This window comes from Furipterus horrens, unplaced genomic scaffold (genome assembly GCF_987537825.1).
Source record: "Furipterus horrens unplaced genomic scaffold, mFurHor1.1.pri manual_scaffold_2, whole genome shotgun sequence".
Lineage (NCBI taxonomy): Eukaryota > Metazoa > Chordata > Mammalia > Chiroptera > Furipteridae > Furipterus > Furipterus horrens.
The window spans coordinates 215,983,827-216,010,577 of NW_028327172.1; the positions used below are offsets into that span (position 1 = coordinate 215,983,827).

The 26,751-nt window shown below is 57.8% G+C and overlaps 1 protein-coding gene across 4 annotated transcripts in view; it reads right to left on the reverse strand.

Annotated features, from left to right (window-relative positions):
- Positions 1-26,751, reverse strand: part of AFAP1 (actin filament associated protein 1) — a 96,447-nt gene that overhangs the window by 56,401 nt on the left and 13,295 nt on the right. The window contains exon 1 of one of the 4 annotated variants that reach the window (XM_090267117.1): positions 20,018-20,099. The exons of the other annotated variants lie outside the window; for them this stretch is intronic. The gene's annotated coding sequence lies outside the window, so the exon portion shown is untranslated. Of the gene's footprint in view, positions 1-20,017; positions 20,100-26,751 lie in introns of those variants that run through there. 4 annotated transcript variants of the gene reach the window in all.

Here is a 26,751-nt window from a genome sequence, read left to right on the forward strand (position 1 = left end):
AATATTAACAAGTGAAAGCCTTCAAGTCCTCAAAGAAATAGTAGGTGAGTTCTTTTATAACCTTGGCATGGGAAAGGGGCTTCCAACTATGACTCAGAATCAGATGCAGAAAGGACAGGCAGAGCAGACGAGACAGAAGTAAAAGCAGGAGCTCCAGGGAGCGAGGCCTGACTGGTGGGCCTCAGGCCTCCGTCCTGTGGGCTGCCCGTGGCCTTGGGGAGCAGCACCCCCGCTGCCTCCCTGCCTGCCGTCCGTCCACGCTCTCTTCCCGCTGTCCCCACGGGCTGTGGTGGGGCACTGGGGACTCACTTCATAAAAGCCCATCTCCTGTCCCTCACTGGCGACCACTGGGCCACACTCAAAGCTCCAATTAAGAAAACAGTTTGTGCCCTGTCTGGTGTGGCTCAGTGGACTGAGTGCCAGTCAGCAAAGTAAAAAGCCAACAGTTCGGTCCCCGGCCAGGACACAGGCCTGGGTTGTGGGCCAGGCCCCCAGATGGGGACGTGTGAAAGGCAACCTTTCTCTCATACATTGCTGTCTCTCTCCCTCTCCTTCTCCCTCCTTCTCCCTTCTCTCTAAAAATAAGTAAATAAAATCTTTTAAAAAATATTTTTTGAAAAAAGGGAACAGTTTGTGAAACTGGCCTCAGGGCCAACCCGCTTCCCAGAAAACGGCCGTGTGCCCTCCCTCCCGCTTCTGTGACTCCTGACCTTGTGTCAGGTTCGTAGCGGTGCTGCTGCTTGTTCCAGGCCCAGGTCTCCTCCCCCGCCTCGTGCGTGCGTCTCCCACAAACATCAGGCCGCCTCTGGCGTCGACCTTGGTGCTCAGTGCGGCTCTCGGCAGGTGCGCCCCCACCCTGCACATCCCGTCTGGTCCCTCACACACGGTCTGACCACACCTCTTTACAGCTGCCTCTGAGGCACCTGCCTTCATCACTCAGCTCCAGTACCGCCGCCTCGGCCTGCCTGCAACAGGGTCTCGCAGTATGCTGTCATTACGGCTGCATGTGTCTGTCACCCGTCAGAAGGCAGCCTGAAGTCAGGGACCGTGCGGGACCTCTCTCTGTACCTGGGGCGCCTGGCACAGCGCCTGACAGGGAGGCTCGAACACAGCAGACTCAGTGTGTTTGCTGAACTCGCCTGTTTGTCTGTAGATGTCCGTAACAGACAACATTCCGGAGGTGTGTCTGGGGAAAAGGTTGCAGAGGGAAATACCAGGGACTGTCCCCTCCTAGGAGCTACGTCTCTGGGATAGTCTTAGAACGTACACACCAAAAGTGGTGCCAGACTGACTGACAAGCTCCTTGTCCCAGACACCACCTGCCCAGCCCATCCTGGCTGGGACCGCGGCCGCCGGGCCGCAGTACGTAGAAGCGTGCTTAGGTAGGGACACAGAGCTCGGCGGCACAGAAGCAGGCCGCTGCACTCCAGCGAGGCACCGGCATAGCTTCCCTTATAGGGCTACAGTGAAGGCTCTCCCAGCAGGCTCTCCCAGAACCTTCCGTGGCCCCCGCACACAGTCTGTGTGGGCGCCCGGAGGCTGGCCTGAGGAAGCTCAGGACAAGGAGCGCAGTTTCAGCGGCTGTCCGGTGGGAAGGGTTGCCACAGCCAGGCCACGTCTAAAATCCCTAAGGAGCCCAGAAGACTGTCTCTGACTGCCTGGGGGATGCTGAGGACACGCCCCTGCCCGGCGCCGGTCCCCATGCCCTCGTCTAGACTGCGGGGTGACAACAGGTGTGTGCCCAGCAAGATGAGCCTCCTCTGACCTCAGAGACCATCATCAGTCAACGCCGGTTTAATCCGGATGTGAAAAGAGAAAGGAAGGTCTGTACCTGTCCCTCTCCTGCGACTGGACAGGACCTGTGGCCAGCAAGCTCAGTGCCGGCACTGACTGAAAGCTGACCCTTCTAACACACTTGTCGCAGCTAAGGGTCTGTGTGCATGTGTGCTCTGAGGCTGCCTCTCCGGAATCGTGAGAGCCAGCAAGGAGTCCCCACGGAATTGCTGTAAAAGTCCACAGAGCACATTCTTTGGGGAAGATGTCATGATTCATAAAAGTCAGATTCCTATGTGGATGGGTGATTCAAGCCCAAACAGAAAACAGCCTGCTGTTGCTTTGTGGAAAGCAAAGGACGGACCCCAGACCCGCGCACGTTTTCGCTAACGATACGTGTAACCCGACAGCACCGCCGGGGCCACTCCCTGGATTCTGAAGCCTGACCCCAGGCCGGCAGGACAGGACTCCGGCTAAGAAGCAAGCTGGTCCTGACAACGGTTTAAACACGATATTGAGAGCACAGTATTTGCACCCCATCTACATCCAGTCAATTTAACTCAATAATAAGTTGTTAAACACCAACCATGTTCAAGCCATTGTGCTCGGATCTGAAGGCAGACCCCTGGCACGGCAGGCCCCACAATCTGCAGACACAACCATCTGGGCTCACCGACCACCATCCCTGAGAGGGAGAGCCGCAGAAGGCCTTCAGCACAAGGGGCCCTGAAGAATCTCCATTTTTAAAGACAATTCCAGGAACGGCGCTAAGGACGCGCTGGGCTAGGAGAGGGGAGAGCGGAAGGAGGCAGGCTCGGGCGAGGGAGCACGAAGCACGGCAGCAACAGGAAGACGGAACGACAAAGGCAAACTTATGCTGCATTTATTGTCAGAGTTTAAACACAGGCTTTAGAAACTCACTGCACAAATGTTTGGGTACCGGAGCGCCGGGCGCACAGCGACAAGTAAAACAAACCGCTCTCCCGCCCTCACGTGAGAGACGCAGGCAGCCGGAGACGAAGGCGTGCCGTGGAAAGGCACGCCGCCCACAGGTTTATGTCCAAGCCCTTAGCCCCAAGGCCCCACTTCATCCCTGAGGTCCGCTGACCTAGCGAACACTCTGTGGGCCCTGGCCGGGTAGCTCCGTCGGGTGGAGCATCACCCGGACACACCACGGTTGCGGGTGCGATCCCTGCTCAGGGCGCGTACAAGCATCAGCCAGTGGACGCATGAGAAGTGGAGCAGCAAACGGATGTTTAAAGAAAGGAAGGGAGGGAGGGAGGAGGGAAAGCTCTGTATTCCCAGCAGCCGCAGGGTTGGGGCGCCCACGTGTCCACAGAGGACGGGCGGGTGAACACACTGCAGTCCCTTTGGACAACGAGACACTGTCCATCCTTCAGAAGGAAGGTGACTCTGACACGCACCGCCCCATGGGTGACCCTTGAAGGCATTACGCTGACTGAAGCAGTCCACTCACCAAGGGACAGCTACCCTGTGATTCCACTCAGACGAAGGGCCCAAGGCGTCAAGTTCACAGACACAGGAGGTGCAGGGGTGGGCGCCGGGGGCTGGGGAGGGGGCGGGAGCTGTGGAATGGGGACGGAGTGTCAGTTCTGCGAGATGAAGAGGGCTCTGCAGACGGTGGTGGCGCCGGCAGCACGACAGTGGGCGTGCACATAGCGCCACCGCCCCGGGCGCTGAGAAGTGGTGAAGGCGGCACGCGGGTGTTACAGTTAGTTACCTTACAGTTCTTAAACAATGCACAGCGCGTGGCTCCGTTTCTGCACCCCACGGGCCCACAAGGGCTCCCCAGCACCCACTGAATGCAGGGCCAACCCTGCCCAGCAGTGAGGCCCCTGCCAGTCTGGCCCCTGGTCCCCACGCGCCCACCGCCTCCCACACTCCACCTCTCGTGTTTCAGTGTGGCCTGATCCAGCTCATTCCTTCTGGAACATTCCTGGTGCTCCTGCCTCTGCCCCTGGCTCAAGCTCTCTGAAACATGCCTGCGCCGGCACCCGTCTGCTCCACCAGCCCAGACTGCGCTAGGGACACAAAGGCCACCTGCCCTGCACGGCCTTCCCAGACCACTCACTCGCGGAGATGCGTGCCTTCCGTCTGCCCTTCAGGCCCTCAGCAGTGCTTGCTTGTCAATGTCTCGATAAAACAGTAAGCTCCTTACTAGTGAGGGACAAGTGAAGAGTAACAAAAAGGAAGTCGTTCCATTTGTGACAGCATTGAAATACACGGCACTTTGGAAAAGTCTGACAAACACACGAAGGCCTGTGCCCTGGCAGCGACAGTGCCGAGGACACTGGATGGGGACCCGGGAGGCACTCACAGGCCGGAAGACTCCATGCTGCCGAGACGCTGCCCTTCCCCCCAGTGAACACACACCCCCAACGCGACCCCAGTGAAGATCCCGACAGCTGTGTCTGCAGAGACAAATGGACGGGCTGATGCTGAAATGGAGAAAAAGCGAACGAACTAGAACAGCTGAGCACTCGGGGAAAGGAGACCAGCACGGGAGGGCCTCGATCACGCAGGCGCACGGCCTGTTACAGAGCTACAACAGCAGCCCGGCGTGGCGCCAGCGCAGGGCACGGCAGTGAAACAGAAGGGTCTGAAACAAAGCCACACGGGAAGGGCCCGCTGAGCTCGGACCGGGGTGCCAAGGCTGTCGGGAGGCTCGGGCTCTGGCGCACACGGTGCCGGCGAGGGGACGCGGGTGCGGGCCGGCCTGCGCTCCGCCACTGCATCGCCCCCCAGACAAGTCCCTCCGGTGGACCCGCAGGCTAACTGGGAACAGTAAACCGTCGAGAAGAAAACACGGGAGTTACTTATGACTTTGGAGTTGGCCAGGATTTCTTAGGACACCAAAAAGGACTAACCTGGACTCGTGGGAAGAAATCATTAAAAAGATAAGAAGAAAGTACATGTGACGGTGTGTGGCAAAGCGCTCGCACCAGAACACAGGCTACTGAGAACACACACAAAGAACCAAAAAACTCCAGGCCAAGGGGCTACAAACGCTCCGACAGACAAGACATGTGACCGGCCAGCGCCTGAGAGGAGGCCGACGCGTCCGGGCGCAGGTGGCCGAGGGCGCTCTGGCCACGGCCAGGAGACCACCCCCACCACGCCTCGGCAGGCGGCAGAGCAGGCGGGACCCGGCCTCCCCGCTGGGGGTCTGCGTGGCATGGTCCCTGAGAGAACAGTTCTGCAGAGTCTCACAAATTAAACGGGTGCTCCCCGTGCGACCCGGCAATGGCACCGTGAGCGTTTACTCGGGAGGAATCCCTGCCTGGGTCCGCACAGGCGTTAGCAGCGCTACGCCCAATAGCCCGGAGCCGCCCACAGCCTGAGTGACCACGAACACACCCCCAGAAGAACACACCGTGACGTGTGTACAACGGAACGCTGCCGAGTGATCACACCAAACAACTACCCACACGCACAGCTCAGAGAGTAAAACAAAAAGCGACGTGAAAGAAGCCAGACGCTCGACAAAGGCGTCCTGTGGGCAGCCACTGCTGGGGTTTGTGTGGGCCTGGGGGTTGGCCGGGGCCTCCAGCGGGAGGGCAGCCCAGCAGCAGTGGAGAACCGAGGGTCAGAGGAAAAGCCCGCCTCGGTCCAGGAGGAGGACACGCGGGTGGGGGCTCTCCTGCTCCCCACGGTGCCCGACGGCTGGCTGTCCTGAGGAGCTGCCCCCAGGCCCGACCTGGGCAAACAGAATGTGGAGAGAAGACCGGCCGCACAGCCGCAGCGAACAGGAGACGCGCGCCGCGGTGGCTCCGCAGGGCTGCTTCTGTTCCCACGGGGCCGGAGCGGCGTCCCCGGCGCAGGCACAGAAGGCCAGGGAGCGCTGCCCGCTGAGTCCCCTCCTGCCTTCAGGCCGCGCCTGTCTGTCCATGCACGGCGTCTCCCGATCAAAGGCCGGAGAGGAAGCCAAAGGCAAGGCAAGGCAGGCGGAACTCTGAGGCACAGCAGGCTCCGTGCCGGAGCCCTAGCGAGGCTCCGGGCCCCGCGGCAGGGGGTGGTCTCAGCCGCACAGCCTGCCTTTGCCCCTGGTGGAGAGAGTCACTGAAGCTCCGAGCCCCACCCCACCCCGCAGGCTATGTGGCAGGTACCACATCCCTCGGTGCCAGCACGAGGGAGGCTGCGGAACTCCTTCAGCTTCACCTTGTCTGGGAAGCACTTCATCCGCCCTTCCATCTAAATGAGAGCTTTGCTGGACAGAGTAGTCCTGGTTGCAGGTTGCTTTTCATCACATTGAATACTGCTTGCCAGTCCCTTCCTGCCTGCAATGCCCCCTTTCTGCCCTCCACGCCCTAAACCAGTGCTTCCCAAACTTCTGTTGGGTACAGCTCAGTGGGGGTCTGGTTAGAGCGGAGACCCTGCCCCCGCAGGTCTGAGGGGCCTGGGAGTCTGCACGTCCTGGCAGCTCCCAGGGGACCCCAGGCGGCTGGCCCACGGTCCCTCTTTGAGTAGCCGGGCCCTCGCCACACTGAACCTGACAGTGTGCTTCCCACGCAGAAGGGACCTGCAGCACCGCTGCTCAGAGGAGAACCGGAAATGCCAGTGTCCACACTCACCTGCCACCCACCACCCCGTGAGCACCAGGGTCTCCCACCGAAGCTGGATCTGCACCCCAGAGAGCAACCAGGAGAGGAGGGGCTGAGGACGTGCTCCCAACGGTCATGCTCAGCCCCATCCAAAATGACCTGGTGGCTGTTAGGGGTCAGTTCTGTGCACTAGCTAACCCACGTCCTCCTCCATCTGAGTCGGGGGCAAACCACAAAGCCAGCCCAAAGCCCGTTTTTGTCTATCAAAGTCACTGGGCCACGGCCACGGCCGGTCACGCACGTCTTGCCCACGACCGCGCCCATGACACGAGAGCAGAGGAAAACAGCTGCCAAAGAGGCCCAGAGCCCTGAGAGTCACGCGGGGGCGCTCCCTGGACAGCGCTCATTCACCTCTGCCCGGGTGTGCAGGGAAACTGACGTCCCAGACCCAGGAGACAGCTCGACCCCGTCGGAGCCATCAGGCCAGGTGGCGCAGAGGCGGTGGCAACTCTGCTTTAAAGCCACCCGGCCAACGCGGGAGCAGTGGGGGCCTCGGCTCGAAACCAGAGGCCTGAGCTTTTCCGTACATACCAGGCTTCCCCTGCCGAGGAGGCGAGCCAACGTCGTGGGGAGGCAGCGTGCACAAGATCTCTGTGGGAGCCCGCCGACCTCCGACCGGCTTCATGGGAGCCTGGCCCGCCCCCCTTTCCCCCAAGACCCCTGAGTGGCTCAGCCCCCACTGGAGACGGCTGCGGCTGGGCGTCCGGGCCAAGGGGGGCCCAACCATCTGTCCTCCTGGGGCGCCCAGACCACGCTCCACCTGCGCCGAGTCCCCTCTGAGAGGCGGCTGTCTGGCTGGCCCAGCTCCTGGCAGGCAGGCGAAGCCCACTCCCGCACGGCGTGTGGGGGAGGGCGGCGGGCCCCGCAGGCTGGGGGACATATGTCAGTGTGCTAATGGAAGCCAATTAAAGAGGGTGGCTGGTCTCACAACGGCTTTTCAAGGCTGGGAGCTGCTGCGCTCGTCGAGAGGATGAGATTCGGGGTCCGATAAGGTGTGGCGACCACACTGTCTGACATAGCAAGTGCACAGTCTGCTGTGGGGGGCGGGGACACTGTACCCCACTGCCTTCCAGAGGCGCCGTCTGTGAAGAAAGGGAGTCCTCAATACATTCTGACTATTACCAACATCATCATCATCATCTGGAAAAGAAAATTAAAGGACAATCTCCACTGTAAAGATGACAGCTGACCCTTGAAAAACATGGGCTTGAATGCATGAGTTCACTTACACTTAGATTTTTTTTCAGTAAATATTGTAAATGTGTTTTCTCTTCCTTTGATTTTCTTAATCATCTTTTCTCTTCTCTGGCTTACTTTATTGTAAGAACACAGTATATAATACATACAGGGTGGGATAAAACTAGCTTCACTGTTGTTCATATGGAAAATAATGCATTACAAGAATAAAACCTGTGTTTCACATATACCTGTAACCCTGTTTTTCCCAACCCTGTGTACATACATGCTAACCAACTACTCACGGAACTGGTAAGGTATCTGGTAAACAGTGGGCTGTTTATTAGTAGTTAAGTTTTGGGAATTTTCAGCTGCACAGGGGTTGCTGCCCCTAAATCCTGCATTGTTCAAGGGCTAACTGTAGTTTATGAAAACGCTTCCAAACAAGTCACCAAAGATCTTTTAAATAACATAACACGCAGGGCAGCCAGTATCGTTTCACAGGTGGGAACTCAGGCGCTCAGCAAGGCTAGGGAACTTACCAAGGACACAAAGCTCACATGTGACAGACCAGCAGCTTCTCATTATCCACAGCAACCTCTCAACCACATTAGCAGCTCTAGCCAAGGGTCAGCCAATACTCTCACTTTGCCGTTTATGTGTAGAAGTGTGGCCCTGGCTGGCGGGGCTCAGTGGACTGAGCACCGGCCTGTGAACCAAAGGGTCGCTGGGTCAATTCCCAGTCAGGGCACAGGCCTGGGTTGCTGGCTGGGTCCCTGGTTGGGGGTGCATGACAGGCAACCACACATGGATGTTGTCTCTCCCTCTCTTTCTCCCTCCCTTCCCCTCTCTCTAAAAATAAATAAGTAAAATCTTTTTTAAAAAAAGACTTAAAAGATTGCCATAAAATAAAAATAAAATAGAATAAGGTGTGTGCTCTGGAAAAGCGCTGCTCTTCGCAGCTAACCCAGAGGGCCCACTACTACAGAGGAAACGGCCTTTGTCAGCCCGAATACGGCTGACCCACGGCCAAACAGACTGTGTCACCACTTTCTCCCCTTCGCCCTCTTCCACCCCTCTGACCCCAAGGTTCCGCCTTCAGTTTAGACCCCTGCCCTCAACTCTGAACCCTTATTTCTGACTGCTCCGTGGGGACCCTGCCCTTACCTGCCCCCTGGCGGCTCCCAGATGCTGGACACATTTTGGGGGCAAGCAAGACAAGGCAGTGATAGAGAACTGAGACAGCACTGTCAGAGGACAGCGACGACGCGCTGTGACCAGCAGGATGCCAGCAGGGCTCGCGCTGTGCTCCCACGGCAAGCCGTGCAGAAGGGCCGTGGGTTCAAGCTCTACAGCCGCGGGAAGCACCCACAGCTGAGGCCGCCAGGCCTGCACAGCGCCTGTGCCACTTCAGGATGAAAGCAGCTAATCTCACCTTCACAAACTGCCCTGCTCTCTGGGTTCTTGCTCTCTGGTCCCCCCCCCCCCCAACGTGTCTTGGCCTTGGCACTGGGACCTCACTTTTGCCCAAAGCAGCCCCACCCCCTGCCACCGGAGCCCCCATCTCAACAATGGCCATGCTGTTCTTTCAGTCACCGGGGCCGCAAGCCCGGAAGCCATCCTTCTCCGTCCTGTCACCAGCGCATCAGCGGTCTCACGGGGCTCCCCTCACATAGCCAGCACCCCAACGCCAGCAGCCCTCCTCACCGCTTCTGCCAGGCCAGGCCACCCTGCTCCCCCCCGGGCCACTGGGGGGGGGCTCCCAGCAGCCCTCCCCTCTCCCACCTCTTCACCCACCCCTACAACCTGTCCTTTATTCTCAAGCATTTCAGGGAAACAGTTACACACAGAGAGTGCGGATGCCGTGGACCGTCGGGGGATCTGGGTGAGGGGCACACGGGAACTCTGCGGACTACTTTCCCTTACGGCTCACTTCCTTCAGACGAAAGAGTTGAAACACAAACCCCCCAAAGTACCACCTCCCGTCCTGCCTTCCCCGTGGCCAACCTGGGACCTGTCACAGAACACTGAAGAGGCTTCGCCCATCTCTTGTCTGAGTGTGCTTGGCAATGGGAGGACCCACAAAATCAGACACATAGCCTGCAGCCTGTCCAGAGAGAGGTCTCAGTTTCATGGAAAGGACAGATACATAAGCAGAGAATTTCGAAATAAAGTGATGGGTACTGTGACAGAGGGTTATTTTAACCAGAGATGGCAAAAAGGAGTGTGTGTGTGTGTGTGTGTGTGCACGCGTGCGTCACGTGTGCGTGTGTGTGTAGGACTCAGAGCTCCCCAGGTCTGCCTGAGAGGTGTAATGCTGATAAATAACTGAGGTCCCCAAAAGCCCCCAGTTGGGCGCAGTTACTCGTGGCTAACACAGATTCGAGCTCATCGATGTCCCGTAAGTCTGAGCCACAGCAAACACTCCGGCAACCCCGAGGGAGGAGCACCCCCCTGCCGTGTCTGGCCGGGAACAGAGCTGCTGCTATCAAATTAACACACGATGAACCCTGACTCACTAAGGCCCGCAAGGAGGACACTGTGGACGACCATCTTGTCCACTGGACGTCCTGACCTTGGAGCGCTGCAGAGAGGAGTGTGAGGGACGGGGGCACGGCCACGGGGCACGTCCCGCCTGCCCCGGAAGGGACCAAGCGGTCACCCTGCTGTACAAACGCCGCCCCTCGGCCTCACCTGCAGCCTGCCCAGCGAGTGCGTCCCTGTGCCAGAACGGCCGCGCTCCCCTGCCTGGACCTGTCGCTGAGATGCACAAGGAGCCCCCGACAAAGCAGAAATGCACGGGTGCGGGGGAACCAACGCAGAGGCAGGGGCCGGGTGGGGGCTGTGGGATGGCGAGGCGGTCACCTTTCAGGAGACAGGCCTTCCTTTCTGCCCTCGGAGCAGGCAGCTGCTGGGGCGCGTCCCTGTCCCTGATGCCGCCTCACTCACTCTAAGTCAGTTCTGACCCAACCAGTCTTGAAAAGGAAACAAACGTAAATACACAGAGCGAACGTGCTTCTGCAACGGTATCTTGCAACCAACAAGAAACTATAAGCACAACTTGGAAAAAAGAACAACCGAGAGCCGCAGAGACGGACAAACGCAGCCGCCTGTCCACTCTGCAGCCTGCTCCACGACAGCGACGCGGTCATTCACCGAAACCAGTGACTGACGGGATAAAGTCACACAGAAATCAGAGGACGCACGATGTACAGTTCAAACGGGTCAAGAACTTGGCCTACAGGGCCCCGGAGCCGGGGGCTTGGGCAAGCGCGCCGCTCCGCCCTCCGTGCTGCCGGCCGGGTCTCAGTGCTCGCCTCCCCCCTGGTGTGTGCAAAACACCTTCCGCGGCAAGAGCAGGTTCTGTGCTGAGCGCGCTCGGAGGCCCACCGCACGAGGGGGAACGTCGGCACCCCACGCTGTCTGACCACAAGGCAAACTCTCCAAGGACAAACGTGGCCATGTGCCCGTGTGAGCCCAGCCACGAGCGAGGACAGAGCCCCTTCAGTGCAGCACGCAGACCTGCGATGCCTCGCCCTCTGCGCCCCGTCATCGTTCCACACGCAGCCCTGGCCTCCACTTCAAACCTGGGGTGTCGCGTACTTTCCCGCGCACAACGCGTGCTCGGGGCACCCCGATGACAGCGCCTCCGTGAGCACGACGGCACCGGTCCTGCAGCGCCCGACGTCTGGTGCGGTGCCGGGGCCGGGCTGCTGGGCCCACGGGGCGGCTCTCCGCGGGGACGGCCGGCACTCACTCGGCACGGGCGGACAGGTGCGCAGCCAGGGAAGAGCCCGTGATGCCCGGAGGATGCAGGAACATGTCCTCCCTGCGGGCCGTCCTGATCTTCCCGAGGTGGCCCAGCTCCTCCGCAGCTTTCCTAAACCCTGACGTGACACGCAAACGCAGGCGACCAAGTGGGGCAGGTCTCTGATAGCACTCCTCCCTGGGGCTCAGTGCCTTCCCAGATACTGGTCTGGAAAATCCAGCTCACGTGTCAAGGCTCACATCCTGTGGGAACAAAGTCCCAGGACACACCTCGATTCACATCAGTAACACGTGCAATTAACTATGAAAGAAGACGTTAGCTTGCTTAGGGGACGTTAAACCCACCCCCCAGATCTGAAACGCAACAGAAGATAACCTTCTGACGGCTGGGCTTCAGAATTTGGGTGCAGGCACACAAACGCCCGTGGGGGCGAGCAGTCAGCAGTCTGCCTCACTGACGGTACCGGGAGCGCCCTTCGGAGCCGGATGGAGTCGCCCAGCAGCTGGGGAGCAGACAGACAGAGATCAGCCAGCGCTCTGAGGGACGAGCCGGTCTCACGTCCCGGTAACGTGCGAGGGGCAAGCGCTCAGTGGCCGCACATCTAAACAGTCACCCCCCTCGCCATCTGCTTCTCCTGCCATTCAGATGAGAAGTTAATGAGGCCGCTCCCGGGGCCGAGCTGGTGCTGCATCTGCCGCTCTGAGATCACGGGACGCGGCCACACAAAGGCTCCCAGTTGGGTCTGAGCGGGGCCTCAGGTGCACGTCTAAGAGCTTACACGCCAGACCGAGAAGAGAAACTGTCATTCTCTGCTTTGTTTTCTTTATTCTCAGGTTGCTGTTCCCAGACTCCTTGGTTGTCTTCCTTGTCTCAGGCTGTGTGAGGAAATGGAAGGCACCGTGGAATGCAGTCTCGGGGACGTCAGCACTTTCTGACACAAGACTTGTGGACTGTGTGTGAAGCGGCAGGGTCCTCCCTCCACGCCGTGACACCGGGCACACTGTCTCCCTTGCCGTGCATATTTGGAGTCAGGGCAGATGCAGCAGTAACAAAGGCGTGAGGCTCCCACGGACATCCTGGCCCCGCCTCTATCTCAGGGACCTCGGGCCTCAGGCGTCACTCTGTGTGCACAGATGACCCTGGGTCACAGCAGCTCCTGCCCTATAGACACCGGGCGGCACCGCGCCCCGAGGCACACAGCCCGGATGCTGAGCCGCCTCCTGCTGCGGCCGTGTAGCATCCACTCCAGCACCGGGCCCTTCCCAGGGCAGGCGTTTGGGACGAAGAGCCACCCAGAGCGACCTGGGAAAGCGCACCACTTACAATCCGCCCCCCATTCACACCGATCTTTCCAAAGCACTTCCCACACCACGGTCGAGGGGAGCAAAATAAGGAGCTCTGGCCCACTCACTATAAGCATGCATTCCCCTGTGCCCCAGGCACTGCCGCCTGAGCAGGGGGACACAGGACGGGACAACCTTGGCCTCCAGAGAGCGCCTGCAGTGTGGGTGCAGACAGACACACCACAACATACGTCACGCGTGGTAAACGCTGCGGAGCAACAGCAGCAGGGAGAGAGCAGGAAGGCTTTCTCTCCCGATGTGCGGAAACGCTCCATCGCGGAGCGTGAATGGGGACCGGGACACCTATGGAAGGACGAGGCAGATTAACTGTATCAAGAGCCTTTGTAACTGACACCCCTCCATTCTCTGTCCTCCTGATGGAAAAATGGGGAGGGGTCGCACAAAAGCCACGCGGAGCTTCAGGATGGCTTCAGATTTCCCTCTGCGATGGTCAGACGCAGGCACTTTGGGAACGTCCATGAACCACATGGCCAGCGGCCGAGTGCCTTCTTTTAGGAGGGGCTGTTACAAATGGGAAAATGTGCTCATCTGAATGCGCTGTGCCGGCGCCCATGCAGAGTGCGCTCACAGACTGGTCCGTATTTGGCTGAATTTGTCAGCTTGCCATAAACAGGCTTCCATGCCGTTTCTAATTATTTATAAATAGTATTAACACCCAAATATGCAAATCAAGGCAAGCTGTCCCTTCAGCTGCTGCCGCTGCTGTGATAACAACAAAGGACAACATGAGCAGATGGGGCGGCTGGGTGGACTCCACACCCTGACTCGGTGCCCCGCAGCCCGCCAAGGGACAGAGGAGCCAGCTGCCTGTCCGCACGGGGCAGACCGGGCTTGGTTCTTCAGTAAATACTGCTTCCCCAATGTTTTCCTGTTGTATTCAAGTGGTTTTCATGGGTGTTGCATGTCCTGCAACGTGAGAGGGTGAGGGTCCCCTCCTACAGACTAGAGGCGAGGAGCAGGGGACCCAGGAGGCAGCCAGGAGCCCCACCCACAGCCCGAGCCTCACCACGCCCCACGTGACGCTTCTCCAACACGCTCACGTGGAATCAGCTTCAAGTTCTTTCCAACATGACAAGCGGCCCGGCGATATTTATACCATGAACCACAATCCCTTTCCAAATGAAATGGTGAAGTAATGACAGCATCTATTATGCACTTAGCTCTCCTTACAACCCTCAAAAATCAGTCCCCTATCCTCCCATTTCATAGATGCGGAAACTGAGCCACAGAAGGTTCAGTAATTTGTCCATGGTCACGGGTTATTTAGTGTTTTCTTCAAATTTTCAAAAGTAATCTTGCTTCAATTACAACTGTTATTAGAAGTAATTGACACAAAATAAGAATAATAAAAATTCATACAAAACAGTGAGATTCTCCATTCACTATAATCTCCAGGCCTAATCTCCCCTCCCCACCCAGGCTTCTTCCAGACATTAGAAATAACTGCCACATACACATGCACATGTGCACCTGTACACACATGCGCACACGTGCACATGTACACACATGCACACCCATGAACGCTGCACGTCACTACTGTACCACCCAAGGGACCTGGGGGACTTGAGCTGCTACGGCCCCATCACCCATGAGACACCCCCATGCCACCTCATATAAACAGTCCAAGCACAGAGTCCCTTGTCACACGAGCAGCTTCAGAGCCCAGGTCCTAGCTCCAGCAGTCCTCGCCAGCCCGTCCCCGTGTAGACCCTGCGTCCAGCCACGCTTCCTGCCAGCACCTGAAGTGGCAGGGAGTGCTGTGTGGTAGACACGTGTCCCGGTGGCCCTTCCAGCAAGACTGCGCTGCCAGCTCCTTCAGGCCAGGCAGCGACGGAGGGGTACTGTCCTTCCCATGGCGCCTGTCCCCTGTAAGGGGGAAAGTGGACACTTGGCTGGGTGGTCTGTGTCCCGAGCGGCACACAGGGAGGTGGGCACTCTGCGGCTGCAGCGCCGGCCACCTCGGCCCTGCCCTGCGCAGCGACACCTGCCTCCCCAGGCCCCACCTGCAGGGGCCCCGTTCTCCCCTGTGTCCGCACTGCCGTCTCCCAGCTGCTTCTGGAGTTACGGAGGCTCATTCACGCACTAAGGTTTCATGCTGTGGGGCCTCCCGTTCCAGGGGAAACACACGGCAGCGTCCTGAGGGAGACACGCACGCTGTCGCCCAGACGCCCCGCCCCGCGGCCCCACGCCCACGGCGGGAGCACCTGCCGCGGCCCACGTCAGGTCTGGGCGGGCACCGCAGGCAGCACAACACCCCAGAGCCTGCCCCCAGCCCAGAGCAGGGGTGAGACACGGGGCAGGAGGCAAAACACGAATTCGGAAGGAGAAACGGCCGGGGAACACACGCCAAATCACCCACCTCACAGTCCTCAGAAAGGCAAAGCAGAACGACACCCCCACCACTTACCAACGCGACACACAGTTCCTTCAAATGAGCACACTTAGCCTTGGCGAGGATTTGGTGAGCTGGCTACGCCCACGCGTTGCTGAGGAGCATCAGTGGAGCCCCCTCTCTGAGGGACAGAGCGGTCACACATCGGGTCAGACCTCTCCACCCCTCACCCCAAGAACACCCGACCCGAAGAAATGATTGGAGGTGCAACCACGCCTCCAAACACCTGTAACGGCAGCACAAACTGTACAACTCAAACATCCAGCGTTTCATAAACATGAGATACAATGTGAAAAACTTAAGAATGTTTTGAAAGAATATTTGATAGGACAAATACTGATATTTGTTGAGTGAAAGAGATCTCAGAAAGATATAAAACCCATTTTATGAAGAATATCGATGTATTTATTTATGTTTAGAAAAACAGAAGGAATAGGCCCTTGTCGGGGGCCCCAAGACCACCCCCAGATTCCATAGCTCACCGGGAGGCTCACGGGACCCGGCCCCACGCCCACGCACAGCCATGACGTATTACAGGGAAAAGGGACAAAGCAGAATCAGCAAAGGGAAAAGGCACGTGGGGCGAAGGCCACAGGACAGCAGGCTCCAGCCTCCAGAGTCCTCTCCCAGGAAGTCGCGGGGGCCACACTTACTGCCCCCAGCCCTGAGCTGTGGCAACACTTGCGGAGTGACGTCCACTAGAGACTCAGGGCCCGGAGTCTGACTGGGGGCCGGGCACACGGGTTCCCTCTGCCTGGCAGGTACCGAACTCCAGACTCCCAGGCGGAAAGCAGGTGTTTAGGCATAAACCCCACTGTCTGCACAGACAGCACAGGCCCCGTGAGCTGCTCTCGTCAGTCCAGGTGGGGACCCCTCCCGACACCCGAGTTCCCAGGCTCCAGCCCAGGGCAGCCCCATCCGCGGGCCATCCGAGCGCGGCAGGCAGGCTGCTGTGCCCACACCCCACTGCACAAGCCCAAAAGCTAACAGTGGGTATTTGCGCGTGATGCTGACTTCCTTCTTCGTCCTCTTTTATTTCCAAGTGTGCTAACTGAACATGCATTTCCTTTTTAATCAGGGAGAAATGCCACACTCTTCTGAAAGCCCTGTTTACTGTTTTGTCTATATGATATCAATTTTCCGATTACATAGAGGAAATGGCAACTTGTCTGATGTCCAGAGACGACTTAAGAAGACCTGCCCCAGAGAGCGGCACCAGCTGACGCGAGGGGCAGAGCAGGAGAGCCTGCCGGGACGGAGGAGCCGTGGGGGTGGCAAGCTAAGGGCAAAAGAATGGACAAAGCCTCCGCTGGTGTCATTAAGAGTCCCAATCCTGTCCCCCCAAGAAAACAAACCCCTATCAAATCAATTACAAATGGTCAAACTTGACCTCTGAGATGGTCACGAGCGGGAAGGTTTTGTTTCAATACACAGATTTCTGCTCTGAGGACCCCCAGTTGACAGCTTAATAATTCTAGGTGTCAACACAATTTAATTTTTTTAATCCCACTGGACCTGAGGGTCACAAACCCTTCTCACCTGCGCTCCCTTCTGCTGACCCCTCACTGAAGCACAGAACTGCAGAAGAACCAGAACTATCAGGACTTGGGATACAGAGCCCAGAGCTGGATCTATGAATCTGCCCTACATCATCATTCGTTTGGTGACCTTTCCTTACCTCCAGAGGGACAGAACAGACTACCCCTCACAGCTGCCAGTCCGATGAGAACATGGATGTGTAAGAATTGTGTTTAGAGATGAGACATTAAAATTCAAGAATCCTCACAGAACCGTCCAACACATGCTTACTCCGTGCTAGGCACCATGCCAGGCGCTGGGGACACGGCGGAGGCCGCAGCAGATGCCACCATGCAGGGCTCAGAGGGCCGCCGCCACCGGAGGAAGTCGGCAAACACGGTGCGGGGGCTGAGGGACTGGCCCCGGGACACAGGCTGGGTGGCACTCCAGAGCTCCCGCTCACGAGGTCTGTGACTTTGGCTGGGTCTCCCAACTTCTCTATGCCTCAGTTTCCTTATTGGACAGATGGGGACCATGAGACTAGGGGGGCATGCTCATGGGGTTGTAGTGAGAACTCAGCGAGTTAATATCTATAGCGTTCTCAGACCCATGTGTGGCCACAGGGGAGACTTTAACAGTGGAGGTAATTTCTGTAAAATGAGGACTTGAACTCCAGGTACCACGAGACGATGTTAACAAGGCTCTGATCTGCACGTGGGGAGCTTGCAAAGTTCTCCATGGACCAGTCCTATCTCCCTCTGAGCAAACGCAGGAAATTTCATGGCGGTGGTATTCACAAGTAACTGAGGCATTAAACCCTACCCCCCAGAAGTATTCAAATGGTACCAAGCGTCCACTAAATGACACGTTAACTGCAACTTTCCGAAACACAAGTGCACAGTGGCCGGCGTGCACCAGCTCCCCGGCCCCTTCGAGGAGAGCAGACACGGCTGTGTGCGCCCCACACTGAGCACCACGCGGCCAACACCTCTCCCTGGCTCACCAGAGATGACCCTTCCCCAGGAAGCTGCCACGTCCCCGCAACTGCAGGCAGACCAGGCCCACTTACGAGCGGGGTTCCTCCTCCGCCCCCAAGGAAGATGGGAGGAGATGACGGGTCTCAAGTCAGCACTCAGCGAGGCCTCCACACACAGATGGCCCAGCGCCCTTGACAGCCGAGAGACCGCATGCCCAGACTAGTGACAGAGCCAAAACCAAGCCTCCTCACCGACCTCTGCTCCCAGAAGGAGAAGAGAAAACTGAGGCCCAGGCCAATGCCCTCCGATCCACACGAAAGCGCTCCAGAGTGAATGCGGCACCTGGCTCAGAGGCGGCACGTCCTGTGAAACACACAAGCGGGGCTATGTCAACAGTGACTCTGGTGATGCTCTGACGGTCGCCGGTGGTCGCCGGTGGTCACCGAACACAATCCCTGCGCCAGGCTCCAGGTGTACTGAGTGCCGCTTTATTCTTGATACTTAGCAGTTACGTATGGCTACGTGTCCACATGTCTGTCCACCCACTAGGCTGCATGTCCAGCAGGGCAGGGATCACAGAATACCACCTTCCTGTCCTCAGTGCCTAGCCAATGAGACACTCAATAAAGAATCATGGAACTAAGTTAGCACTAAAACATTTTAAGCTTGCACCAACAAACTGACTTACTACACTGGGCCGATGCCGCATAAACCTTCATTGCGGGTGTACCCCGTGTCCTGCTAGAGTACCATTTGCTGAGTGCTGAGCGAGCACCAATATTGCAAAGCGCAGAGGACCTCGCAGTGCGGTGACAAGAACAAGTCCTTGTCCAGACAGAAGCTCGTGAGGAACAGATGGAAACACACACACACATACATTAGGCTCATGAGCACTGAGGAGAAAAAGCCCCGGCAACCAGGGGAAGCCGGCAGGGAAGGCCACCTCGGAGCTCCCGCAGAGTAAGCGCACACCCCCGAGGGACGCTGGCGCCTCTGGTGCCAGAAGTCGCGTAGAAGGTCCAAGGTCAGAAACAAGTAAAGCCCCAGGACTGTGCGCTCCCACAGACTCCAGTCAGCTTTAAGGGGCAGGGTTCTAGGTACAAGATGGGCCCCTCGGCTCCCTGCGTTTGCAGGTCGAGGTGCTCAAGAGGTCCGTATTCAGTGGTGCAGCAACCCTGCCGGCTCAAACCACAGAAATCCGGGTTCAAGGGCTATCGACGGAGCTTCTTCCGCAAACGTACCAAAGTTCTGCACATTCCCATGAAAATTCATGACTATGACGCAGTGACGGCGCCCTGGGGAGCACTCACCATGTGCGGGGCACCGGCACCAAGCTCAGCACTTCTAGATGCATTGACACCTAAACCTCAGAACCATCGCGAGACCATGATGGCGCCTGTTGTCCTGTTTTACACATGGAGTCAGCTTTGCCCAGTTTTAAAACTTGCCCACACTCACAGAGCTAGTCAGCAAAGCCCGGACAGGCCCGACCCCACGGCCCCTGAACGAGGTCCGCGTATGGACGGGTCCAGAGCACGTCAGACCTCAGACCAACCTGGACGAACTGCAGTCCTACCTAATGAACTGACGTCAGCGTTCCGTGAAGGAAAAGCAGACTAGCTGAGTAACCCGTAAATTCCCTCGGGGGACGTGAGCAGGATGTGGCGTTAATGTCACCCCCACATGTCTTTGCACCTACTCTCTCATCTCCCAGCCCCAGCGCCGAGAGCAGGAGACACTGCGTCACCTGGGGCTGCCCGCCCGCCGTGGACACGCGCGCCCACCTTCGCGCCCATCACAGTCACTGGGGTGCTTTCCCACCCTGCTGACGGCCAGACTGCCTTCCCAGAGAAGCCGGGCCGGGGGCGTGGTGCGGGCATGTGGGCTTTCGGAAAGCCCCCCGCGCAGTAGGGCTCCAGACCACCGTTCCCGACGCTCCCACGCGGGCTCCGCTCACCAGACACTTGCTGACATGCTAACTGAGCACGAGGGATGCAGGCTGAGGGAGACAAGCCAGCCCTGCCCGCCGTGACGTGTTTACCATTCTGCTTTCCGGACCAAGGATCCAGCGTCAGACCTTCGTTCCAGTGCAAACCAAACCACCCCCAGGTGAAAAACCACTCTGGCAGTTTACATACAAAACGACTTCCTTTGCCTCCCCGTCAGAGGCCCGGGATTAGCTCTGAGCCATGGGGCTGCATGAGGAAAACACCCAGGTCTGGCCCACTTGCCACCCCGAGAGCCCCCTTCGCTGAAGGGTGCACAGCCGCCTTTGACGTGTCCTGTGCATCAAGGACGAACATAGAAAAGCCGCCCAGTCCAGAAAGCAGGGCTCTGCTGCGGGGCGAGGCTCTGGGGACTCCAGTCCTGCCCCGAGCTGCCAATGAGCAAGGTCACCGAGGCCAGGCCCTCCTCTCTGGTCTTACTTTGGCGAACAGGTCAATGAGAGGGTCAAGTCCGGAAGACAGGTTACCTCCAGCTCCTGGTTCTGACAGTGAGAAAAAGGAATTTCTGCCCTCAACCCTTTTCCCATGAAGAATCAAAAGTGAAAGCGGAGGGCTCCGCCAGCACCCTGCCCCGGCGGAGGCCAGGACAGTACACTCGCTCCCTCCCAGCCTCCCTCCCTCCTTTCCTTCCTGCCCCCACTCGTCCGCAAGTATCTGAAGTGGCCTCTGGATGTCAGTGCCCCTCGCCGCCCCTGATTCCAGCGTTCGTAACCCAGCCCCCTGAGTTGCCACATCAGCTGTGACACCGTCTCATCTACTCCTCAGAGAAGCGTGGTGCTGCAGGTCATTCTGTCGCAGAGGGAGGTGACCCCGGCTACAGCAGGGAAGGAACACCCCCTGTGCCCAGCCCCAGCCCCTGGCTGACCCGCACCCCCCAGAAAGCTAGACGCCCTGGCCGCTCTGTCTCAGGCTGTTTTGAGGCCACAAAAGCCATAAACGTCCTGGACAAATCTAGTCCATCTGTCTAGCAGATCTGTTACTTGGTATGCTGGTCACTTGTGTGAGCAGCTGGGGTAGGAAAGGCGTTGGCAAGCTCCCCTGGAATGACTCGCTACCCTCCCTCCCGTGGGACACGGACTGCCCAGTCAGCAGGGGCCTGCGCTCCCCGCCGCCGCTCACGCGCAGTCCCGTCCCTACAGCACTGGGACAACGCCACCAAATATGGACAGGAAGGAGCCTCCTGCTTTCTAGGCTCAGGGGTGGGGGAGGGGCTGTTCCTGGGCATCTCAAACTCTGACAGATCTGGGAGCCGCACCGTGCTGGGTCTCCCCTGCCCCCTCACAGGTGAGGCAATGCAGGTCAGCAGGTGTGTTTTAAGAGTTTTCTACAATAGCCCCAGAAAGGCTGCTCCTGTGACGGCGTCACCCCTCCCGCATGCGAGGCTTTACGAAGCTTTCCCCACACGTCTGTCCCATGGCACCTCCTGGCAGCCGCGGTGCTGGGCTGAGTCACTTGGTTGTGCCCACGTCTCAGAGGACGAGACCAAAACTCACAGAGAGGGGCCTCAGCAAGGACACCAGCTAACACTGGAGCTGGGGCACAGGCCTCTGACCCTAGAACCAGCACCGGGCCGGTGGTCCCCAGGGCCGCGACCGTCCCCAGAGCTGCAGGGGCAGCGCCGTGCCCCCGAAGTGCTCCGGCGGCCCGAGGCACTTAGGAGACAGTTGTGGACGACAGGAGGGGAAGGGGGCAGTGCTGACTCGGCAGACGCGGCCGGGGGCCCCGGCCTGGGACAGACGCCGGGTGGTCACCCACGAGGTAGCTCACTGCCTCCCTTACCCAGTCGAGTATCCGAGCACCTGGACGTGCAAGAAGCTCTGCTGAACGCTCAGAGCCACGCTAAGCAACACGGAGCTCAGAACGGAGCCCAGAGGCCGCGTTAAACACGGGCCGGGCAGCCCGGGAGCACAGCCGGAATCAGTGGGGAAGGAGCGGCGGGAGCGGCGGCTGAAGCGCCCCCGCGTTTTCTGTGAGCGAGTGAGCGCCAGTCCCCGCTCACGACCACTGGGAAGGCACGTGGCCTCGGGCTGCAGAGCATCCACAGAGCCGACCCGAGGGTTCATCTGAACACAGAGTTAAAGCCACAGCGAACCTGCGACAGCGAAAGGCTGGCCCTGACTCACACTTTGAGAATGAACCACTCCTCCAAGGGACCAGGAAGGAAAGGAGGCAGGGCTGGCTCCAGACAAGGGGTCAGGAGGGTCCCCATGCCCAGCAGCCAGGTCTGTGCTGGCCACCAGTTCAGCCCTTGACCTCAGTCAAGTCACCCAGCTTCTCAGAGCTCGGGCTCCCCGAAGTCACAGGAGGGTAATCACCACCAGGACAGTCCCCAGACAGGGGAGCAACCCAACGTGCGCTGAAGGAAGCGCTGCCCTTTCACACTTATGCTCACACCTGAAGCGGGGCGTCGGGGTGACTTTTACAGCAGTTACCTGTGTGCCTGGCTGTACCATCAGCGTGGGCTCAGACAGGCTCTTACAGGAACTCTACGGGTTTGCATGCTTCTATGTCGACAAGCCCTGCAGCCCAGAGGAAAAAGCGGAATGTCCTGCACGCAGTCAGACTCGGTGTCAGCGCTGCGCACCGCACCTCTGGCCTCGGTCGGGTCCCTGGAGGCGCTCCCAGGTGTGGCGTGTCCCAGCAGGCTGCCCCTTCCTATGGCGGGGCAGGGCTCCCAGGGTGGGTAGGCCCTGGTGTGGCATCAGTCACCCCTGGAGGACATCTGGGCTGTGTCCAATGCCTGGCTCTTCGGAATAAAGCTGCTAGGAGTGCTCATGCCCAGGTTTCTGTGTGAACATAGGTCTTTGTGTCTCTGGGACAGACGCCCAGGAGGGTCACTCCTGCGTCCTATGGGAGCTGTAGGTTTCGTTGTTTTTAAGAAACTGCCAGCTTCTCCAGAGTGGCTGTTCCAGGTAATATTCCCACCAGCCCCGCACGAGGGGCCCAGTGTCCCCGCCAGCACTGGGGCCATCACTATCTTCCACTCAGCCACCCTGATAGGCATGTGGTTGAACTTGCGCTTCCCCAGCGGCCGACCATGCTGAGCGCCGTGCTTCCTCTTCAGTGAGGTGTCTCTCCAAGTCTCTCACCCGTTTTCAGTCTCAGTTGTTGGCTTTACTGTTGAATTTTGAGAGTTTTTCATTTATTTTAGATCCTAGTCCTTTTTCACATTTGTGGTCTGTAAATAATTAAATGCTTAATAAATGTGTTCAAAAAGCTTTGTAAAATGAATAAATAAATGCATGAATAAAATACATATACCTCCCTATCTTCTCACAATAGAGAGCTATAATACCTCCACTCCTTTTATATTTGTTGAGGTACTACAATAAGAACATAGTAATTTAGTCCCTAGGGCCATTAAATCAAAGGAAGGATATCTGAACTAGTAAGGCTGCCTGAGCAGGTTAACAGAGAGCTGTATGTTTTGAACACATGTCCAAAACATACAAAGAACTCTCACAAATCAATTTTAAAAAGGAAAGGCAACAACCCAATAGAAATATGGGCAAAAAACTTGATCAGATAAGTTACAAAAGAGGAGATCAAAATAACCAGTCAAATATATGGGCACAAATATATGGGCACATCAGAGAAGGAAAACTCTGATTCCAAAAAACCTCCGCTGCCTTGCGGCATACCTCTTCAGGGGAAAGGCTAAGGGAGTAAACCCCGACAGAAAATCCGGAGCCGGAGTCCCTAAGGCGGTTTGACGTTGTAGTCAACACCGGCAACTCCTGCGGCGCACCTGAACCCAAGCTGTATTGACTCCGTCTTTCCCTTGGATCCTTCAGCTGTGAAGAGAGGGGGGGTCCACTGCATGGGCAACAGCAGACCCTCCATATCACCCTGCCCAGGCTCTGTAGCTTCAGCTTCACTGGAGAGGACACTCCAGCGTCATCGCAAGATGTTGATCCAACATGGGAGGAGACAGATACCGTGTCACTCCCGAGTCGGACTGCACAGCCATTCTCGGCGGTGCAGATAGACTCTTAAGAAGCTACACCATCGTCTCTCGAGATGGACGGCTGCCGACGGTCTGTAAATGTTTTCTCCCAGTCTGTAGCTTGGCTTTTCATCCTCTGAACAGAGTCTTCGGCAAAGCAAATGCTTTTAATTTTGATGAAGTCCAATTGCTCAGTTTTTCCTCTTACGGACCGCACTTCCGGTGTTGAATGTGAGTAAGAATGCTTGGTCTGCCCCAAATCTCAGCGCCTCACAGCCCTGCATTCCGGCCCGCGGTCCACTTGAGCTCATTTGTGTGTAGGGTGGGAGGTGAGGCCGGTTCACTGGGCGCCCGGGGGTGGTGGCTATCCAGCGTCTCCGGGACCCAGCTCCACGTGGGAACGGGACAAAACCTGTGCTAGTGCCTCACCAGCCTGTTCTGGGGACCTTCCAGTCCAGTCACATACTGGGCAACATAGACGTCCAGCTAGAAAGTCTGAAAATGCAGCTCTCAACAAAGCCTGACAACTAAACTGTACAATAAGAGAAAGAATTAGCAAGTGTATCTATTAATTGGGATTTTACTTCCTGTAGGGGAAGTCAGTGCTGTCAGTCCCTGGGGCAGGATGACAAATGTTTTTCTCTAAAGCAAGCCTCACGTGTGATTATAAAATGCAAGACTGAAACTCAAACGTGCAAAGACTTCACATGTGCGGAGGGCAGGATAGTTTCATTCAAACAAACGTCTAGGGTCGAGACAAAGATGTGAAGAGGTGGCCACGTGAGGGCCTTTCCAGCCCAGAGTGGTGTGCAGCCTCAGGAGTCAGGGGCCCGGCTGGAACCAGACGTCTGGCCGACTCCCACGGTCTGTGCGGGGCTCTCCTCTGCCACTGCCACTGCCCAGCCGTGCGACTTTGGGAGGTCCCCACACCACTTGGCCTCATCAGTCATCGGAGAGGGCCACCAGTGGCCTCAGCACACTGGGGCCCCCCACTAACGAGCAGCGGTTCCCAAAATATTTGCTCAGTTTTCAATAAGAAATGTTCCTAAAAGGGGGGTGAAGAGGAGGAGGAGGAGGAGGAGGAAGAGGAGGCAGAGCAGCAGAGCCCGCAGGCCAGGCCAGCCCAGCCCTCAGGGGGGCCCCCTGCACCCAGGGCCATCTGATGCAGGACAGAGAGCGCCCTTCCCACCGGCTGCCACCCCGTTAGCTCAAGGTCCCTGAAGGTGCCCACACACTCCTGCACCTTGAAGTGGGTGGAGCGCTCTGGGCAGGAGAGCTACAATTTTCCTAAGAAACCACAGCACAAAAGTGACCCACGTAGGAAGTACCACTGCTATAAATACTTGGTGGCAAAGCTGATGTCATGCTTTCTGTCCAGGAGACACCCAGATAAAACTTGCCCGAAGGGCAGAGAAAGCACGTAGCAGAGACCCAGTGCGTTGTGCTGGGTCCCATGTTTACGACCCAGTGACGGGCCCCTCCAGCACCCAGGCGCACGACACTCCGCGCTATTTCTCCCCACGTGTCATGAAGTTCTCTGACTGTCCGTGTGTAACACACATCTCGACCGACAAACTCCCAGGCCCTGCTCTAACCCCCAAAATCCCCCAGCAAAACCCAAAGATGCATGGTAATGTTTCGTCCAAGTGGGCAATGGCAGGAAAGTCTGACCCATCCCACAACCAGCAGCAAACCCACCTACTATGAGGGGCCCCCTTGCTGCATGTGGGCCAGGCGCTCCAGTCCCAGGGTGACTCTCGCCCACAGGGTGGGGGGTGACAGCAGGCGTCAGCACTGACCTTCCAGGCCACGACGCGGGCAGTGTGACATAACAGTCAGTCTCGGGTGTGCCATCATAAAAATCAAAGCCAAGTGTCTGTGAAAAGTGCGTTTACAGGAACAGGACCTAGGGCCAGACTATAGTGAAAATGGATGGCCGTACTGTGCAGAGACCCCCTCTCCGGCCCCGTCTCCCCCAGGTCCGACCTCCAGGTTGGGCGGGGATCAGTGGCCGTGGACCATCCCTTCTTCACCCCCATCCCACACACACTTTCAGGAAAAGCTCCGGGGCAGCACCCAACACACAGAGTGCATCCAGGAAATATGTCCTGAAATGAGTGAATGCAAATGACCTGAATTTAACAAGTTTTCTTTAATGCGTTTCTCTTTCGGAAATAATGCCATGAGCTTGAGGAAGTAGCTCAGCTTCTGTCTACCACCGTTTTATCATTTGGGACGCGTTAAAATAACAGTATTCGCCCATGGGTTTGGTGGAAACCCTAAGACCCAGTTCACATACCGAGCTCTGCCCCAGGGCCCGGCATGCACTCAGAGAACGAGCATGTGCGTGAGCTGCCGTCACCCTGCGGTCCTGAGGCAACATGTGACGGGGTACCCCATCGAGGGTGGGAGAACACGGAACCGTCAAGTACTCACTACTTTGTTTTTAAAAATACCCCCAAAGGACACATACGGATTTGTAAGTGCACTTGGAAAGCTCTGGAAGCAAACACGCCCAGACTCATCATGGCTCCCGCACGGGCAGAGAGGACAGGAGCACTCACCTTAGCCTTCTGTCTGCAGCACCGCTGGAACGGGTCCCAGTGAGCATCGATTCTCCCTGGCAAGTGTTTCAAAGGACCTCCCTGCAGCTTCTCTGCAGAAACAAGCAGGTGCATCAGGAAGGTAGAAACAGAAGCTAAACAGGATGAACTAAGGTTGAGTGTGGGCTGGGCGCGCACAGGTGAACCACAGCACTGTTCAGCAAACACAGACCACCAGCCCTCTGTCCTCGCTCCGTGGGAACCTGAGGCTCAGCGACTGGGAGTTTTCTAAGCAGCCTCGTGCCTTTCTCCCTCCTCCTGGCTCAGATCACAGCCACCCCGGGGAGGCGGAACCACCAGCTCTTCCGGCCTGTACACCGGCCCCGGGCTGTGAGCCGCCCTCCGGCCTGAGTGTGGACTGGGATTCCCTGGTGGGCGCGAATGCGCCTTCGTTAGTCGGCTCCACCGCACTTGGCCCCGTGCAGAGAACAGGTCCGGGAATGACCAGGCTGGACGGCCGCTTAGAAAACATCCCATCCACTGTTCTACTTGGACCGGGGAACGGACGTGCCTGCCTGGGTAGCTCCACGAGTTATTGCTCTAAGCAGGGCAGAGCCAGGTCTCCTGACTCCCCAAAGAATGCTGGTATGCAGCCCCATAAAACT